Here is a 20053-nt window from a genome sequence, read left to right on the forward strand (position 1 = left end):
AAAGCAATGGGGAACTATGTGATTCACTTAATGACCACATGGTTCACTTAATGCCCGTGGTGATTCGCTTAAGGACCGCTGGAAAAAGGTCATAAAATTGGGTCGGATTTGCTTAATGACCGCTTTGCTTAGCAATCAAAATTCCGGTCCCAATTGTGGTCATTAAGCGAGGACTACCGGTAAATAACATACTTTTACAGGCTCAGATCCCTGCAAGAGGCATGCCCTGTCAGAATACCAACACCATATTGGTGGGGTTTTCACTAGCCTCCAAGAACAGCACTTGAATAAAATCCAAGGGTCTTAAAAGCAACCGTGTCCACACAGCTACGCAACAGGAGCAGAAGGGTAGATTTTACAGACAAAGAGACTATGCTGAATTTCACAGAAGTCTTTCTGCTCGCAATTGGGGTTATTCTGCCTGGTGTTTGTCCAGCTTCTGTCTAAATACATCCATCAACGTTTTGGGGAACAGGCTGCACTGTCCAATTATTGTTAGGAAGCTTTTCAGTACATTCCGTCAGAATCGGCCCTCTTTTAATTTCACATTCCATGTCCCACATTCTGGAACGAGAGAGGCCTTGATCCCTTACTCTGTGGCATCCTCTCGGATATTTAAGACTTCTTTTCTCAAAGGAAACACTTCCAGAATCCTCTTAGCCTCTCCCTGCTAATCTTAATTTCATCCTGTTTGCCCCTCTTGAATTGGTTCCTATTCATAACAAGGGCTCGGAAAAAACACTGCCCAAGACTATGTGTGATTTTCAAGACGTGATTTTTCAAGAACTCCTATTTCCCACAACTTGGGAGCTGTTCTTCTTTTGATGCCCCCCAAAATTGCAGTTACTTTTGTCATCACCATCTTACCATGGCAACTCAGGATGGGTTTTTAATCACTCACACAAGCCAACCCAGAGTCAGCTTTGAATCAGCTACAACTCCAAGCTCCTTTTCACACCGCCTATTCCCACCCCATACCTGTACAATGGATTCTTTTTTCCCTGAACAAAGAAGTCTGCATTGGACTTCATTTAATTTCTTCTGTCATTTTCCTATCTGTGCCTCTGGCGGCATTCTTGTGCAGCTTGGCATCTTTGGCGGATTTGCTGAGTTTCCTTCCATAACAAGTCCACAATCCTGTTTATCGCAGGAATAATATATTTCAGACGTTGGGTTTTTATTTCAAGCCACATGCTAGAAAAGAAGAGGAAGGAAGGAAAATTTGTAGGGGAGGGGAAGAAATCCATATTCTGGAAGAAGCAAGGTGCCAAAAACTGCACTTACAGCTCAGAATGCTGGCTTTCAGACAACTAATTTTCTTCCTTCCTTCCTTCCTTCCTTCCTTCCTTCCTTCCTTCCTTCCTTCCTTCCTTCCTTTCTCTTTTCTTTCTTTCTCCCTTCGTTCTTTCCTTCCTCTCTTCTTTCTTCTTTCTTTCTTTCTCTCCTTCCTTCCTCCTTCCTTCTGTCATGATCGCCGTTGCGATGTTTGTGACATCGCAACGGCTCGCATGACAATACAAGAATATGGGTCCCTGGCTGATAAGGCAAGGGCAATAGAGAAACACAAAAAGCAGTAATGGGTCTAAAGGAACAATGTAATGACCGAGGCCGGCAACCCAGGAAGCAACAATAAAAGGAAACTGACATGAAATTGAATAACAACCCAACAGGCGAGGTTCAGAAGGGTGCGCCCGGGCTTTCGAGGAATTAGAAGCCTGATCGCCTGGCAATGGATCATCACCACACAGGAAGGCGATCAAGGCGATGCCCGGGGCGCAGGGGGGCTGGACAGCCTCTCACCTGGCAAGGACGAACTGGTGGGGCTCGTGGGGCGCACCTGGGGTAAAGTGGGGTGGAGCGCTGACCGGCGCGGGCTATTTAAATCCTGTTCCGGCGCGCTCCCCTCACTCTCAGCTTTCTAAGGGCACGCATTCTATTCCCAAATAAAACCAGAACCTCTCTCTTCTTTCTTTCTTTCTTTCTTTCTTTCTTTCTTTCTTTCTTTCTTTTTCTTTCTTTCTTTCTCTCTCTCTCTCTCTCTCTCTCCCTTCCTTCCTTCCTTCCTTCCTTCCTTCCTTCCTTCGCAGCCTGTTCTGTGGAGAAAGCATTCAGGAAAAAGCAACCGCTTTTCCCTCTTGAACACAGCAGCCTCCATTCCTTTCCTTTGCTTGCAAGGGAAGGTCAAACACACCCGCAGGATGTAAATAAAGCAGAAATGCAAGCTTTCTGTTGCCACTCCAGCCTTTACATCAGCACTCTACGTCAGGACCAGTTGGGTCCCACTAAAAGAAGGCAAAATTCAGAAATTTCGTTCCCAAATTGTTCATTTCAAGGCAATTGTTTTTCTCCCTTAGGACAGTTCCTTTGGCCTAGCACCAACAGTCTAAAACTCTTTCCCATTCCAAAAACACCTTGAGACAACTCGGCATCTTCTATCTCAAGCCTGAAAGGCAGAGAGATGCACGCTGCTTATTGGCCTATGGTGAGTAGAGGTAGTCTTCGCTTAATGACCATTCGTTCAGCGATGGTTCAGACTTACAACGATGCTGGGAAAACTGACTTACAACTGGTCCTCACACTTAGCAGTGTCCCCACGGTCATGTGATCTCGATTCAGGCGCTTGGCAACTGATTCGCGTTTATGACCATTGCAGCATCCCAGAATCACATGATCACCGTTTTCAACCTTCCCAGATGGCATCCAGCAAGCTAAATCAACAGGGAACCACGTGATTTGTTTAACAACCACATGGTTCACTTAACAGCTGCAGTGATTCACTTAATGACTGCTGCAAAAGAGGTCATAAAATTGGGCCAGATTCACTTAATGACCACTTTGCTTAGCAACTGAAATCCCAATTGTGGCCATTAAGCGTCCCAATTGTGGTCATTAAGCGAGGACTACCTGTGGCATGTTTCTAGGCAAGGAGACGACGGGCCAAGTGCACCAGCTCCAGCCTCAAATGCAGTTCCACTTGGGTCTTCCCAACAGAGGTGATGCCCCCCATCTGAAGATTTATGCCCATCTGGATCAGCCAATAGTGTGTCCCGGCCTGTCATGTTCATCGTTCCAATGGTTTGCATACATCGTAACGTTTCACATGTCATGTTTCTGACCGTGTCGATCACCTGCGGGGTGGGGAATTTCAGCTCTGCCAGGCTGTTATCTTTCGGCTGCCCTGAAGGAATGTGTGTTTGGGTTAGGACATGTATTCAAGGTTACCTTCCCAGGCAGATGTGTGACGCTTGCCAATGCTGGGAGGGGGTGGTTGCGATGGTGGGGTGGGGGCGGGATCGGCTTGGAGGCGAGGGTTTTTAGTTTGTATTTGGCGCGCTTTTGCTTATTCTCAGCTTTCTTCGTATTTGCATACTATCCTTTCAATAAATCAGTTTTGTTCACTAAACTCTGGTGAGACTGACTTCGTTGGGATAAGGCAATCATTACATAAAGCTGAGAATCATCAAAGAAGCTTATCCCGCTAGCCCCTAGCCAGGTTACCTGTGACGGGGAGCGCTAGCAATGTCTCTACTATGGGAAGCCGAGTGGATTGAAGAGGAACCGGACACCACGGTGCGGGTGGCCCGGAGTGCCCGCGCGGAGAGGGCGGCCTGCCGGGAACAGCTGGGGCTACTACCCGGTGAGCAGTTGGTAATGTCGGAAATGACAGGCACATCACGGGCCGAATATAGAACGGGGGACGAGGACGAGGACTCCGCTGTAGGGGATGCCCAAAAGGTCCGGAAACCAGGACCTCCGTTGTCACCTACAGTGGTAGTGGTAACCGGTGCGGTCGAAGAATCGGTCACCCCTGCGCGCGTGAAGGCTTTGGAGGAGAAGTTGGAGTCTTTGGCGGTGATGCTAAGGGAAAGCCGTGGGAAGTCGGGGTCGGCTGAGGGAGACGAAAGGGCGCTAGGGATCAGCGCGCTAACCTGGAGTCACCACCATCTCCGCGGAGAAGAGGTCGGACTCGGTTCCGACAGTCAGCGACAGGGAGGAGGACCCTAGACGTGACTGAAAAAGCCGAACGGCTGGAGGCGGCGAGACCCCCCCCCCTTTCCTGTGAAGTTTGACGGCGACCCTACGAAGCTGTCCTTCTTCATTACCAATGCTAATAGCTACATGGAGGATTGGGAGCAGAGTTTTCGTTCCGAGAGGGGGAAAATCAACGCCATTGCAAATAGCCTGAAGGGGAGGGCGGCGGATTGGTACATCCAGCTGTGTCAAGCAGAGGCCCCAGAGCTAGAGGACGTTGAGGAGTTCCTGTGGGCGCTTAAGCAACACTTCGAGGACCCTCTGGCACAAGAAAGGGCAAAACGGGCGCTAAAGAACCTGGCCCAAGGATCGCTGTCAGTGGCAGACTACGCGTTAGAATTCAAAGCACTGGCCGGAAAAGTTGAGGATTGGTCCCAGTCCATCTTAGTAGAGATGTTTAAAGATGGACTGGAAACTGAGGTCCTTCGGTGGGCTCTGGGGCGTGATGACCCAAAGACTTTGTATGGGTGGATTCAACTAGCGGGCAGCGCCGAAAATGCCCTGGAAACCTTCGCACATCGTAAGGCGGTGAAGCAAGGCAAAACCATCAAAAGTGCCCGCGCTCCGATCTCTTCGGGACGGCCCAGCCACTGTGCGTGGGAAGAGGAGAGGGAGCGTCGCTTTGCAAAGGGGCAATGTCTGCGCTGCGGGAAGGAAGGGCACCGGGCGGCGGCGTGCCCAAAAAGACGAGCCGAGGATCGCCCAGCTAAACCGGCTGGGAAATCGCCATCCCTACCAAGGAAGATGAAAGCCGCCCTGGCTGAGGCGGAACCTGAGAGCATCCCTTTCTTTGGAGAAGAGAGGGAACAGGAGACCGATGAGCCGGCGGGAAACGCCAGCCACCTGCTTTAAAGGGCGCCGTGGGGCAGGTGGAAGATGCAGAAGATGGGTGCGACCATGTTTCGGTGAGTGGGGATTTCCCTACCCTGACCGTTAGAGTGAAGTTGGGGTCCAGCACCCGAACCATAGAACTGTGGGCCATGGTTGATTCGGGGTGCTCACGGTCTTTGATGCACCCTGACGTGGTTACCGCGTTGGGGTTACCTACGTTCCCTTTAAAGCGGCCGATGATCTTTACCCAGTTGGACGGGACCATGGCAGGGGGGAGACCAGTCACCCACTCTACCGGGATGGTTGCCTTGCAAATGGGCAGCCATTGGGAAAAATTACTGTTTATTGTGGCACCGGTAGGGGGACCTTTGGTCATCTTGGGGATGCCCTGGTTTGTACGGCAAAATCCCTCCATAAACTGGGTGCATCGAACGGTGACATTCGCAGATGGATTTTATAAAGCCCCTGCGAAAGACCAGCTAGACAACAACGAGGTGGGACGGGCAGCAACCACTTCTCTGCAAGTCCTCCAGCTGCTGGAAGGGCTGCCGGAGCAATACCAGGACTTTGCAGATGTGTTTGGTGAAAAAGAGGCGGATCGGCTACCGCCTCATCGCAAAACTGACTGTGCAATAGAATTTGTTCCTAATGTGAAATTGCCTAGTCCGAAAATTTATTCTATGACCCAGAAGGAGCTGGCAGCACTACGAGAGTTCATTGACAAAAATCTAGCTAGGGGTTTCATTGAACCCGCCAGCTCTCCAGTAGGCGCACCTGTACTGTTTCGACCAAAGAAGGATGGCACTTTGAGACTGTGTACAGATTTCCGTGGGCTCAATGCAGTATCGATATTAAATAAATATCCTTTGCCCCTGATAAAGGACATGCTAACACATCTGGCAAAGGGGAAAATATTCTCTAAGCTGGACTTGAGGGAGGCATATTTCCGTATTCGCATACGGGAGGGGGATGAATGGAAAACTGCGTTTAATTGTCCTTTGGGTGCTTTTCAATATAAAGTGTTGCCATTTGGATTGGCGGGGGCACCAGGAGTGTTTATGCAACTTATCAATGAGGTCTTGCATGACCACCTATTTAAAGGGGTATTGGTGTATTTAGATGATGTTTTAATATATACTGAAACGATGGAGGAACATATATGTCTAGTCAGACAGGTTCTGAGCAAACTGAGAAAGGCAGAATTGTATGCTAAACTGTCAAAATGTGCATTTCACAAGTCGCAAATTGATTATCTGGGCTATAGGATTTCCGATAAAGGAATTGAAATGGATCCCGCTAAAATTGAAGCCATTTTGGCATGGGAGCCACCACGCACGCGTAAGCAGCTCCAAAGTCTCCTTGGATTCGCGAATTTTTATCGGCCCTTCATCCAGGGGTTCGTGGAAATTGCGCTACCCCTCACTGAGTTGCTCAAAACGAAAGGTTTGGGGGACACACGGAGGGTGAAAAATCCAGGAGCGCTGCTAAAGTGGACACCCGCATGCCAGAGGGCTTTTCAGACCCTTAAACAGCTGTTTACGTCCGAACCCATTCTACAGCATCCTGATCCTGACAAACCATTTGTGGTACAGGTGGACGCTTCTGATTTCTCAATTGGAGCTCTGTTAATGCAAAGGGACAACCTCAGACAGTTAAAGCCATGTGCTTACCTCTCCCGTAAATTTTCAGAGACAGAAAGGAGATGGCACGTTTGGGAGAAAGAGGCTTTTGCTGTTAAAGGTGCTTTGGAAAGCTGGCGTCGCTTATTGGAGGGGGCTACCCACCCATTCAAAGTCTGGACTGATCATAAAAACCTGGAGGCACTGACTGCCTCTCGTAAACTGAGCCCAAAACAAATTAGGTGGGCTCAATTCTTTAGTCGTTTTGACTTTAAACTGAAATTTATACCTGGGAAAACCAACTTCCTGGCTGATGCGCTTTCGCGCCAGCCTCAGGATGCTAGTACGGTGCCAGATCTAGTGGGAACTCTCTGGCCTGAGCCCCAAATGAGTCTAGCAGCTGTGACTCGCAGCCAAACCCGAGCGCAGTGCACAGACGCTTCAGTTTCACCTCGCCTGCCTGTTCCCTCAGACTTGCAACAACAGTTTCTTTCCGACCAAAAAACTGACGCTTGGTTGCAAGCAAACCTCAACGAGGTTACTTTTAAACAAGATTTTGCATGGAAGCATGATCGCCTCTATGTACCTGAGACGTTGCGCAAAACCATTCTGTCACGATCCCATGATGACAGGATGGCTGGGCATTTTGGGTTCGGGAAGACCCTTCATCTGGTTAGATGCCAATTCTGGTGGCCAACGCTCCGGCACGACATCAAAGAATACGTCAATTCCTGCCCAGTATGTGCTGCTTCCAAACGGAAAGTGGGAAAGCCCCAGGGCTTGTTACAACCAGTGGCTAATCCTTCCCGCCCTTGGGAGGAGATCTCTATGGACTTCATTGTTGATTTACCTCCTAGCCAAAGAAAAACTGTCATTTGGGTGGTGAAAGATTTTTTCTCTAAACAAGCCCATTTCATCCCATGTACCTCCATCCCATCGGCTCAACAGCTAGCCCGCCTTTTCATTGTACACGTGTACAAAATTCACGGATGCCCCACCCGCTTGGTGACGGACAGAGGAACACAATTCACGTCAAAGTTTTGGCAGGAATTTATGAAATTACTGGGTACTAACCAAGCATTGTCAACCGCGTCGCATCCGGAGACGGACGGAAATACGGAGGCGGTCAATTCTACCCTTGAACAATATCTGCGTGCTTTTGTCAATTATCAGCAAGATGATTGGGTCGACCTCCTACCATTTGCAGAGGTTGCCTACAACAATGCTGTTCATCAAAGCACTGGCCAGGTACCATTCCATACTGTTTTCGGCCGTGACTTTGTTCCGATCCCAGAACTGCCTCAGCCAGCCTCCCCCCCCCCCCCCCATCTTCACCTGCTGATTGGGCTACACGTCTGGCAGCTGCCTGGTCGACAATACAACAGGCACTTGCTGATGCTCAAGCCACTTACAAACAACATGCAGATTCCAAACGATCCACCTCGCCACCTTTCCAAGTGGGTGATAAGGTGTATCTTTTTTTCCTATTGTTGCTCAAATTAACCCTGTTACTTTTAAATTAGATTTGCCTGCAAATCTTAAACGCTTACACCCTGTCTTTCATTGCAGCCTGCTTAAGTCTTTCCACGAATCAGCCCGCTGGCATCCACAGCCTCCACCCCCTGCACCTATCATGATTGATGGTCAACAACACTTTGAAGTCCGAGAAATCCTGGATTCCTAACGGTGTCGTTCTGTCTTACAATACCTGGTTCGCTGGAAACATTTCCCTCATCCTGAGGGGGTTGCTGCCCACGATGTTCACTCCCCTATTCTAGTTACCCATTTCCACGCTGCTTATCCTGCTAAGCCTGCTCCGTAAAGTCATTTCCTTTATTGAAGGGGGGCGATATGTCATGTTCATCGTTCCAATGGTTTGCATACATCGTAACGTTTCACATGTCATGTTTCTGACCGTGTCGATCACCTGCGGGGTGGGGAATTTCAGCTCTGCCAGGCTGTTATCTTTCGGCTGCCCTGAAGGAATGTGTGTTTGGGTTAGGACATGTATTCAAGGTTACTTTCCCAGGCAGATGTGTGATGCTTGCCAGGCCCGGGAGGGGGTGGTTGCGATGGTGGGGTGGGGGGCGGGATAGGCTTGGAGGCAAGGGTTTTTAGTTTGTATTTGGCGCGCTTTTGCTTATTCTCAGCTTTCTTCGTATTTGCATACTATCCTTTCAATAAATCAGTTTTGTTCACTAAACTCTAGTGAGACTGACTTCGTTGGGATAAGGCAATCATTACACGGCCTTCCTACCCTGATCTTTTTTCTAAGCCAATGCAGCCCTATCCAGCGGAGGAAGCAAACCAGCCAATTTGGGGGTCTGCATTTTTGCATTGGCCCCTTCAACGCCTTCCCCGATCTCGCGTTCACAGTTTTCAGTTCAAATCGCCATGCCGAAAACCCACCAACAAGGGGGGATGAGAAGTTATAAATAAATAGCAGTTACAGGTACAATTTTAGCAGGATGTTTTAATCTGCTGAGATCCAGCCGCTCAATCAATCATTTTTGGCCGTTTTCCCATCCCCTGCCCCCCCCCATGCAAACATACTGATTTGAACAAAGAAGCCATTTAGTCAATCCTCTTCTCCCAGCCACCCACCTGCTTCCCCAGAGCACCCACCAGCTAGAAGCAGAGAGGAATTTAGACAATGCAACGAAACACCTTGACAGCAACACATGAGCTCAGCCGGTGGGTATTGTGCAAAATGCACTGTATCTCTTCTGCGCTGCTTCAATCAGAGCTGCAAAATGCCTCCCCCAGTTGGTTTTTTTTGTGGTGGGGGGAGTTCATACCATACTTTGACAAAGGACATGCACTGTCTTGCAAGACAAATATCAAGCTTGGTTTCCTTAAATTGAATAAATTAAACAGTTCGCAGGATTGTGTCTGCAGAATTGGAAGGGCTTCACTGACCTTGATGGATCTCAAAAGAGCTAAGCGAGGTTGGCCATGGCTGGTACCTGGATGGGAGACCACTGGGAAACGCCAGGGCTCTGGGCAAGAGGAGGAAGTAAAAAAAAAAAAATACAATCTGGAAGAAGGCCATGGCAGGCCATTCCAAGAGGCTACTAAAAATAATCGCACAGATGCCATTATGAGGCATTAAGCTTGATTCAAAGGTGTCTCTGCCTTATTATGGCAATTCTCCCCATAAGCAACATTTTTTTTTTCTTTCAGTGGCTTAAAACAGTCATAACTGGATGGCACCTTGGTATGAACTCAGCCAACAAGGTAAAGGTAAAGGTTTCCCTTGACGTAAAGTCCAGTCGTGTCCGACTCTAGGGGGCAGTGCTCATCTCCGTTTCTAAACCTTAGAGCCGGCGTTGTCCGTAGACACTTCCGGGTCATGTGGCCAGCATGACGACACGGAACGCCGTTACCTTCCCGCCGAAGCGGTACCTATTGATCTACTCACATTTGCATGTTTTCGAACTGCTAGGTGAGGAGCTGGGACTAGCAACGGGAGCTCACCCCGCCGCGCGGTTTCGAACTGCCGACCTTCCGATCGGCAGCTCAGAATTTCAAAGGGGTCTCTTGTTGCAAAGACGAAAGGAGAGGCCTCTGCTGTGAAAATGCCCGGCCAACTGAGGCATCTTGAGAGGCCCGGGTGTATACAGGACCTGCTGGGAATTTAAACTGGGCCTTCAGCCATCTTGGATAAAAGGAGGAAGAAAAGAGGGCAGCTTGGAAAAGGCATTAGCTGCAGGAGGACCCTCAGTGCATGAGCAAGACCTCAAGTCACCTCTTCTGCAGCTCTGGGAGAATGCTAAAAAATGGCCACAGAGTTTCCTTAAGTTTGGAGTTAAGGAATTTAGAAACATTTGCCCGCATGGATTGCATGGCCCCACCTGCTTATGACCATCCACCACCCAGCCCTTGCTAGGGTGCCCACTATTCTCTTGGCATCTGGTCTACAGCCATGTGCATCATTCTGTTCCTTATCTGGAAGGCAACCTTTCTCCCCATCTTCTCCTGCCTGGCAGCTCTATAAAAGCCACCCAAAATGACCATCATCTTGCAACATCATCTCTGCAGTCTGGCTTGATTGCTCCAGAAGACGCCTAGATCTGCAAACGGTTCTTCTTCCGAGGCGCTAAGGCACATGGCACGGCAGATGTTGCCCAAAACGGCCCCTGCAGGGATCTGCAACCTGGTACCCTCCAGAGGTTTGAACTACAATTCCCATAATCCCTTTCGGTTGGCCAAACTAGCCTGATGGGAAGACCAAAAGATCTGGAAGACACCAGCTGACCTGCCTTGAGATGTGTGGGTGTTTTGCTGGACTGATGCCCTGCCATTCCTTAAGGTGGCATAGATTTCACTCCTTATTCTCTTTTCCTGTAACAACCCTGCAAGGTAGGCTGGACAGAGAGAACATGACTGGCCCAAAGTCACCTGCTGAGCTTCCAATGCTGAGGATGGACCCAAATCTGCTTCTCCCCATGTGGTTCTCCCCTCAACCACTGTGCCACAGTGTTTCTCTTATTCCTTACATTTATATCCTACTTTCCCTTGAGCAGCTCAAGATGTCATGCACAGTGTTCCCTCCTTCCCTTTTTTCCCTCCCACAACAATCCTGCAAGGTAGGCTGGGTGGAGAGAGAGGGCCTCCCATGGCTGAAGGGGGGATGAGAACGTGCATCTCCCCGCTGCCCATCCAACACTTTGACCTTACCACCACCCTGGCCCCACTTTTCCTTCCCTTTGTGTGACTATCCCAGGAGGCAGGCATCCGTAACCAAGCTGAATGGTCAATCCCCCACCTCCAGGCACTTCCCCTTTCGTTCAAAACTTCTTGGCTTGACTTGGAGAAGACTCACAGACACAGTTCAGCCAGACTAGAATCTCTACTGCAGACAAGAATAAAGCCACTTGTGAGCAGCCAGATGTCAGAAGATCCCCAAGGGTTTGATCTCCGGAGGAGAAGGAGAAGGGGAAGGGATGGGGAAGTGGTGGTGGTGAAGGGGAAGGGGAGGGGAAGGGAAGGGGAAGTGGTGGTGGGGAAGGGGAAGGGGAAGGGGAAGGGGAGGGGAAGTGGTGGTGGTGAAGGGGAAGGGGAAGGGGAAGGGAAGGGGAAGTGGTGGTGAAGGGGAAGGGGAAGGGGAAGGGAAGGGGAAGTGGTGGTGAAGGGGAAGGGGAAGGGATGGGGAAGTGGTGGTGAAGGGGAAGGGGAAGGGGAAGGGAAGGGGAAGTGGTGGTGGGGAAGGGGAAGGGGAAGGGGAGGGGAAGTGGTGGTGGTGAAGGGGAAGGGGAAGGGAAGGGGAAGTGGTGGTGGTGAAGGGGAAGGGGAAGGGGAGGGGAAGGGAAGGGGAAGTGGTGGTGGGGAAGGGGAAGGGGAAGGGGAGGGGAAGTGGTGGTGGTGAAGGGGAAGGGAAGGGGAAGTGGTGGTGGTGAAGGGGAAGGGGAAGGGGAAGGGAAGGGGAAGTGGTGGTGAAGGGGAAGGGGAAGGGGAAGGGGAAGGGAAGGGATGGGGAAGTGGTGGTGGTGAAGGGGAAGGGGAGGGGAAGGGAAGGGGAAGTGGTGGTGGGGAAGGGAAGGGAAGGGGAGGGGAAGTGGTGGTGGTGAAGGGGAAGGGGAAGGGAAGGGGAATTGGTGGTGGTGAAGGGGAAGGGGAAGGGAAGGGAAGGGAAGTGGTGGTGAAGGGGAAGGGGAAGGGATGGGGAAGTGGTGGTGGTGAAGGGGAAGGGGAAGGGAAGGGAAGGGGAAGTGGTGGTGAAGGGGAAGGGGAAGGGATGGGGAAGTGGTGGTGGTGAAGGGGAAGGGAAGGGGAAGGGAAGGGGAAGTGGTGGTGGGGAAGGGGAAGGGGAGGGGAAGTGGTGGTGGTGAAGGGGAAGGGGAAGGGAAGGGGAAGTGGTGGTGGTGAAGGGGAAGGGGAGGGGAAGGGAAGGGGAAGTGGTGGTGGGGAAGGGGAAGGGGAAGGGAGGGGAAGTGGTGGTGGTGAAGGGGAAGGGAAGGGAAGGGGAATTGGTGGTGGTGAAGGGGAAGGGGAAGGGGAAGGGGAAGGGAAGGGGAAGTGGTGGTGAAGGGGAAGGGGAAGGGATGGGGAAGTGGTGGTGGTGAAGGGGAAGGGGAAGGGGAAGGGAAGGGGAAGTGGTGGTGGGGAAGGGGAAGGGGAAGGGGAAGGGGAAGGGGAGGGGAAGTGGTGGTGGTGAAGGGGAAGGGGAAGGGGAAGTGGTGGTGGTGAAGGGGAAGGGGAAGGGAAGGGGAAGTGGTGGTGAAGGGGAAGGGGAAGGGGAAGGGGAAGGGGAAGGGGAAGGGGAAGGGGAAGGGGAAGGGAAGTGGTGGTGGGGAAGGGGAAGGGGAGGGGAAGTGGTGGTGGGGAAGGGGAAGGGGAGGGGAAGTGGTGGTGGTGAAGGGGAGGGGAGGGGAAGTGGTGGTGGGGAAGGGAAAGGGGAAGGGAAGGGGAAGTGGTGGTGGGGAAGGGGAAGGGGAAGGGGGGAGGAGGAGGAGGAGGAGTCCTATCTTATGCTTCTGTCCCTCAAGCTGGGCCTTTTGGTTGGCATATGCCCCCAGGAAAACTCACAGCAGCATTTGCACAATGGGGTTGAACACGCAAGATAATAAATAAAAATAAAGATAATAAAGTGTTCTCCATCTTGCGTGCCCAGACACCCTGAGGAATTCACACCTCCGGATTCACCCATCTTTGCATGCAGTTAACCAAGATTTGAGAACTTCTTTATCTGAAGGGCAGATGGGTGGAGACGGTGCTCTGCGGACACCGAAAAGGGCCTGAGTCCATTGAGGTTTGTCATTGTCCACTGAGTCCATTGACAGCTTTGCTGACAATCTCACGAGCAAAGTCAGGTGGTAGTTGTGTCAGGTTGCAAGGTGACTTATTTTACAACTGTGTGTTATTTTATTGCAATTCTAAACCTACCATAAGGCACGGAGACTTTACTGACTTTGGATAATTTTAACTTGTTAATTTGGCTTGGGCTTGGACCTCACCCCAGTGGAGAGCAGGTTATAAATAAGTGGTCTGCTGTCTTTCCAAGTACCACTGATGGAAGTGGAACAGATAGGAGGCATTCTCTTTGAACGGGCCGATGGCATTCCTTTTATTTCCAGCAGCTCAGCCCCCTGGCACGGGTTCAATGTTGGCAGTTTTCCAAACCCTGCACATCTTCTAAGCATCTTCTAATGCGCACTTAGAAAAACAAAATATTGCTCTCTCCTCCTGGTCCTCCACAAAGTAAGCGCACCAAGGCCAGCCTCTAAAGGAACAGCACAAACACCCCGAATGTCAGAGCATTTTTAGCTCTTGCCAGGGCTTGGGATAAAGCGCACTGACTTTATAAGAGGAGTCCCTGCAGTCATGAGCCTTGGGGTAGAAGCCCAGAGCCAAAAGCAGAAGGTAAGGAAGATGTCTTGGCTAGTAGCCCAACATATAAATAAGCTGCCTCAACATCTCTATTACAGCAAGAAGGCTCACCCAACCATCGCTCCCCCACCTTCCCTGCGCTGCCTGCCGCTCATCTGAAGCCAAGTGGGAAGGGCTGCCAAGGCATTTTCATATGCCAAATGTTGTGCTAAGCTTTAAAATATGCAAATAATATGCCGCATCAACACCAGAGGGCCATTTTTAGAACAAAAGGCAAAGGCTGTGTTGGGCACTTGAGGTTTCCTGTGGTCTCCCATGCAAACCATAACCTCAGCCCGCTTAGCTGCTGAGCCTCAGGAGGCTGGCCAGATACCACCAGCGATGGAGACATTTCACATGTTAGAGAACCTTAAAACCAGGGCTGGCAGCCTTATTGTGCGTTTTGTTTTGTTTTGTTAATATATTCAGTGGTGTTGATTATAAACCTGCTGTTCCTCTTCAGAACATACAGTCCTCGCTTAACAACCACAACTGGGACCAGAATTTCGGTTGCTGAATGCATCCGACCTGATTTTATGATCTTTTTTGCAGCAGTCATTAAGTGAATCACGCAGCTCCCCACTGATTTTGCTTGCAGGAAGCTGGCTGGGAAGGTCGAAAATGGTGATCATGTGACCATGGGATGCTGTGACCGTCATAAATGTGAACCGGTTGCCAAGTGCCCAAATCATGATCACACGACTGCGGGGACGCTGCAATGGTTATAAGTGCAAGAGCTGGTCATAAGTTTTTTCTGACACTGTTGTAAGTCCAAACCATCACTAAACAAATGGTTGTTAAGTGAGGACTACCTGTAATCTGTTTGATTGATATGTATTGCATCTGGAACAAATTTCATTAGTCATTCATCTAATGTTGTAAAAACTCTACTTTCAGCCAAGAGACTGGTCTATCTCAGTGTTTCTCAACCTCAGAAACTTTAAGATGCGTGGACTTCGACTCCCAGAATTCCCCCGCCAGTATGCTGGGGAAGTTGCTGAGGTTGAGAAACACTGGTCTGTATGATTGTGGTTTCTCCTGATCATAGACTTCTTTGTACATCCAAGTTACACAGGTTTCTTCCCATGTTGGCGGTATCGCCTACTTTCATTCATTGCATTTTTTAGCAGTTCCAACAATCCCTCGAGTTCTTTGCAATACTGAGCTATCAGCCCATCTGGACCTGGTGCCTTCCCAGGTTTGGTTTGTTGCATTCCTTGTATAGTTATAGGTTTACTTAATGTCTGTCTACATTGGTCAAATTCTTTAAGAACAGACATTTCAGTGCATTTATTTTATTCACGGCAGGTCAGAATCAGTTCTTGGACCAACGTCGTGGCACAACGCACCTGTCCATGGGAATGCATCTGCAAAAACAGCCCTTTAAAAAGGGAAGCCTTCTTCACTGCATGGAGGGAACACTGTTTTGTGTAACTGACCGATTTTCGTAAACCGTTGCAATTATTTATTTTTTATTTATCTATCAAATTTGTCACCGCCCATCTCCTCCCATCCATTAGGGAGAAAGAGCTGAACAAAATCCTTAAAAGATTGCCTATGGTCCATCTAACAGGGGGAAAGCCACCTCCAAGAGAGAAATTCGCTGTTCTCAGGAAAGCCATCAATGATTCAATTGAAGGGGTTTTTCTCTATTTACTGCCGCTGGAAAGCAGCACTGTTTTGGCTCTACAGCCCTTTTCCCCACCAAAAAAAAAAAAAAAACCCACGTGGCAAAATGAGGCGGGAGAAACATTCAAGCCTTTTCACCAACATCATCTGAAAACGAATTGGCCCTTAGAAGCCCTTTGCTCTTTTATTAGGAGCTTGGGAGCCCCTTCACAAAAGCTGCTTCGTTTTAATAACATTTGCTGGTCTGAAGAGGGGCTTCCAGACTCCTGATTTTTGGCTACCACAGATAAAAAGGCTCTCTTCCTACGAGGTTTACAATGAGAGGCATTTTGTTCTTTTATTGGGGTCTGCGGAATTCAGCCTTTCAGCAAACCTCCAATTTACGCAATTTTTACAGCTTCCTCATGCCCTTCACCTACGTGAAAAGAGGCTAGAGATGGCAACGAGGACAAGGAATTACCATTTTCAACAGATTGAAAGCATGTCTGAGGAACCACGGCTGCTCCTAATGAGATCCATCACCTTAATTCCAGGTCTGTGGGGTAGGTCTGCTAGGCTTTTCTACTGTTCAAAACTCAATCCGAACTATTTGATCAGAAGCAACCATAAAGGGGGGAAAAATGAATGCATGGAAGGGTAAACCCAAACATCTCCTAAAAAGAGTTATTTCGTGGCTTAAGAAAATCAAAATTCTTAAGGGAAGCAAAGGAATGGCACGTTCTGCTAAGTGATCCTCTCGGATTACGTCTCTGAACTAGCCAGGATGCTAACAGTTTAGCAGACAGACAACCCACCTTCTGCTATCAGCTGACATTAAGTATAAAACCCAAAGAGATTAGGGCAGAGACCCGAGACCCCAGATCTGGAAGTAGGAAGTTTGCCAGACCACGGCTGCAAGAGAAGAGATGCGGAAGCCGACAGCTGGCTCAAAATTTGGGATAAAACAAGACTTCACTGGTTTTAGGGCATGGATGTGCCCCCAACACTCCACAGGAGAACGTCAGTGCTTAGTTCTTCACAAGGAGATTTCTCTCTAGTCCCAGATATTATGAAATAGATATGGCTACTCAAGGATAAATTAACACAACCGGGTGCTGGATGCATCCATTCACGTTCCTACTTTGATCAGGAAAAGGAACCCATGTTGAGGGCTGGCTTTATATGAGCAGTAGGCTATCTCTTGGTTTGGAATCACACTGGGAATTTGGGGAGCGGGAACACTTAAAGAAAGGAGCGTCTTTTCAAATGGTTTGGTAGGGCCAGGAGCCTCGTGGGCACCAAGGGGGATGCCGGTGGCACATCTGATTACGAGAAATTGTGTTCCAACCTTCACTTAACAGTGTTGTTCAATAAGTGACACCAGACCAGTTCCCCCCACCCCACCCCCTCCTTTGCTTGCTTGCCTGCCCTCTCCCTCTGGGACAGAATGGCTGAGTGAGAAGAAGGATGCCAGGCTGGATGCCAGGCCGAAGGAAAAGGGAGAAAGGTGCTTTGAGTTTGCGAGAGAGCAACGAGCAGGCGGCCCCTGAAATGATCAGGGATAATGACGTTGCCCAGAAGAAGAGGGAAGGCAGGAGGTACAGCAAGGTCACAGGGCCTGGGCCTCCAGAGCCGCCCCCCATGCCCAAGGCCAGCCCCAGCTGAGTATCTCAGAAGGTCACAGAGCCAAGCAGTCTTTCCAACGAGGGAATGGCAAGTGAAGGATGCCCGGTGTGGAGCAGTGCTAGACCCACCCCAAAATCACGCAGATGCCAAACCGGTTCCCATTCTGACCGAAGGCCAGCTTGGCACCTGTCCTCTGCCAGCCAGAGGCAATGTGCGGTGCTGGCAGCTGGCAGCCTCTCCAGGAAACCAGAGGGTTGCAAACGGCAGTGCTCCAATTCTAAGACAGGTTTCTGGAAAAAAAGGGAGCGTTTGCTCTCCAGGCCTCTGGCTTGAAGCCTGAAAGCTCCCATTCACAAGTTCCCACACAGACAGGGAGACATCTTCATGACGACAATCGCACCACATGCCGCCTCTCCCCCCTCTCAGATCATGCTGCTTTTCATCAGGGCTTGCTTGCAGGATGCCCCCCTCCTCTTTCCATCAACCAGATTCCCTACAGCAGCATTTCTCAACCTCCGCAATTCTAAGATGTGCAGACTTCAGTTCCCAGAATTCCCTAGCCAGCAGTATGGACTTCAGTTCCCAGAATTCCCCAGTCAGGATGTGCAGACTTCAGTTCCCAGAATTCCCCAACCACAATGCATGGATTTCAATTCCCAGAATTCTCCAGCCAGGATGCGTGGACTTCAACTCCCAGAATTCCACAGCCAGCCTTGCAGCATTTTAAAAACATTAGCTGCACATTTATTACAGCAACTAATGTGGTATAGCACATCCTGCATTAAGAGCAAGGTTAGATTATGGGTCTGTTTGGCATCAAAAGGGAAAATTCAGGTTTCTGAGTGTCAGATCTGGAAAACGACAACTCCGTTTCCAGGTTGTTCACTCCATGCATCTCAAGCTCCTGGCCTGGGAAAGGAAGATTTAGCATAAGTAGTTACATGAGGAGAACCACATGAGTCTATGGTGGCAAAAAAATTAGGAGCCTGGTAGCGCCTTCTGCGACTAACGCATTTTCTTCAAAGGCATCAGCTTTTGTGAGCTGAACTTCCTCTGATTTCCAGTGTAGGACGGAAACATTAAAAGCTGCTTCTCTCATCAAGGAATTCCTGGATACACAGTGTCCTCTTATTGCTACCATTAATTGAGAAGCAGGAGAGAGAGCTGCGCTATCTCCTTGCGGATCTCTTGAAATATTAATTAAATCAGGGCCAGGATGTGTGAAGAGGCATCAAGAGGGAAGAGGGGACCAAACAGTTTATTTTTAAAACACAAAAGTTTTCAAACTCTTGCTTCTATTAAAATAAATCTTGCTTAGAGGAAATGCCGTTCTCCCCCCACTCCGGCTTTTAGCCGCCTGCAAATAGCATTTCTTGTAATTTGTTAATAAAAAGAATCCCAGGAAGCCTCTCCTATTTTGAAATGTTTTGCATCTAAGACTAGGGATGTTTCAGCGCTTCAGCGAGAAGAATTCAGGGATGGGGTGTCCAAAAGGACCAGAAACTCTGTCGTTAAGCAACATGGTCATAAGTCAAAAAACCACGTGACTGCACCACTTAGCAATGGCAGTTCTGGCAGTCCCCAGTTACCGTCATTAAGCAAGGACCTCACATGACCACGACTTCTGACTTCCTGCCAGCTTCCCCATTGACTTTGCTTGTGGGAAGCCGGCAGGGAACATCGGAAATCGCAATCACTTGACCGCAGGACACTGCAACTGCTGTAAGTACGAGGTCTGGTCATAACTACCACTTGTTCAGCGCTGTTGTAAGTTTGAACGGTCATTAAACAAGGACCACCTGGGATTGGTTAAATCAAGCAAACCTCTTTTCAAGGCAACCCAAACAATCAGGGATCCTATACAGAGTACAAGGATAATTAATCAACCTGCTGCTGGCAGATCTTCTTATATAATCGTGGCTCAAAGCCCGATCAGAGTGAGGGTTTTTTTGTTCTTGCCGTCACTTGAAACGGGCAAGCATTTTATACCTGATTGCTGAAACTGCCCTCCACAACTTTGAAACCATTAAATTGGGTGAGCCTCATGTGGCGCAGGGTGGTAGGCGGCAGCATTGCAGCCGAAACTCTCCCCATGATCCGGGTCTGATCCCAGCGGAAGCTGGATTCTCTCTGGGTAGCCGGCTCAGGTCGACTCAGCCTCCCATCCTTCCGAGGTCGGGAAAAATGAGCACCCGGCTTGCTGGTGAAGGGGACGGCTGGGGAAGGCAATGGCAAGCCACCCCGCTATAGTCTGCCAAGGAAACGTCGCAAAAGCAGCATCCCCCCAAAGGGTCAGGCATGACTCGGTGCTGGCACAGGGGACCGTTCACCTTTCAAATTGGGTGGGAGGATGCATTTCACCAGAACAGGTTATGCTGTGAAATGCATGCATATGATTTGCCATGGAATAGAAAAGAGTTTTTGTTCAATCTAGTATCAAATCTGTCATAAAGGGCCCTTCCTCCTCTTTTCCTGAACCATCCAGGCAAGGAGAATACAACAACTGCTAGCCGGAACCTCAATCTGGTTCTCTAACAATATCCACAAATAGTCAAATGCTTAGGAAATCATCTGTTATGGAGACTGCTGGTGAAGAAGAGGGGGGTCCTCTCCAGGGGGAAAAGCGCATGCGCAGCACTGAATCTCTCTGGCTCCCAATCAAGAAGACCGGGAGAGAGCCACCTTAGATTTCTGGGATTTTTTCTAGTAGAGTTTGCCGGGGCCTTTCAATTTAGCAGGATTTTGTCTAGTAGAGTAGAACAATAAACACTAGAGCTTAATCTTCTGGTCTCAGCGTGGTTCATTGCTCTATATCCTGACATCATCATAAACCAACTTTTTTTGTTGTTGTTTTCATAACTAGAAGAATATTGCCTTCAGAGCTGGAGATTTCACCTGGTTGTGTCAATCAACAACTCTTCTACCCAATTCTGTCTTAGGTATACACACGCCGCAACAACCAGGCACTA

General features: G+C 49.5%; 2 protein-coding genes across 2 annotated transcripts in view; one reads left to right on the plus strand and one right to left on the minus strand.

The window, feature by feature from the left end:
- SERPINH1 (serpin family H member 1) overlaps positions 1-20053 on the plus strand; it is a 415650-nt gene that overhangs the window by 297666 nt on the left and 97931 nt on the right. The window lies entirely within an intron of this gene.
- The window catches only part of GDPD5 (glycerophosphodiester phosphodiesterase domain containing 5), a 136390-nt gene that overhangs the window by 69211 nt on the left and 47126 nt on the right, over positions 1-20053 (minus strand). The gene's annotated exons all lie outside the window — the stretch shown is intronic.

The sequence above is a fragment of the Candoia aspera genome, chromosome 5, assembly GCF_035149785.1.
Source record: "Candoia aspera isolate rCanAsp1 chromosome 5, rCanAsp1.hap2, whole genome shotgun sequence".
Taxonomy (NCBI): domain Eukaryota; kingdom Metazoa; phylum Chordata; class Lepidosauria; order Squamata; family Boidae; genus Candoia; species Candoia aspera.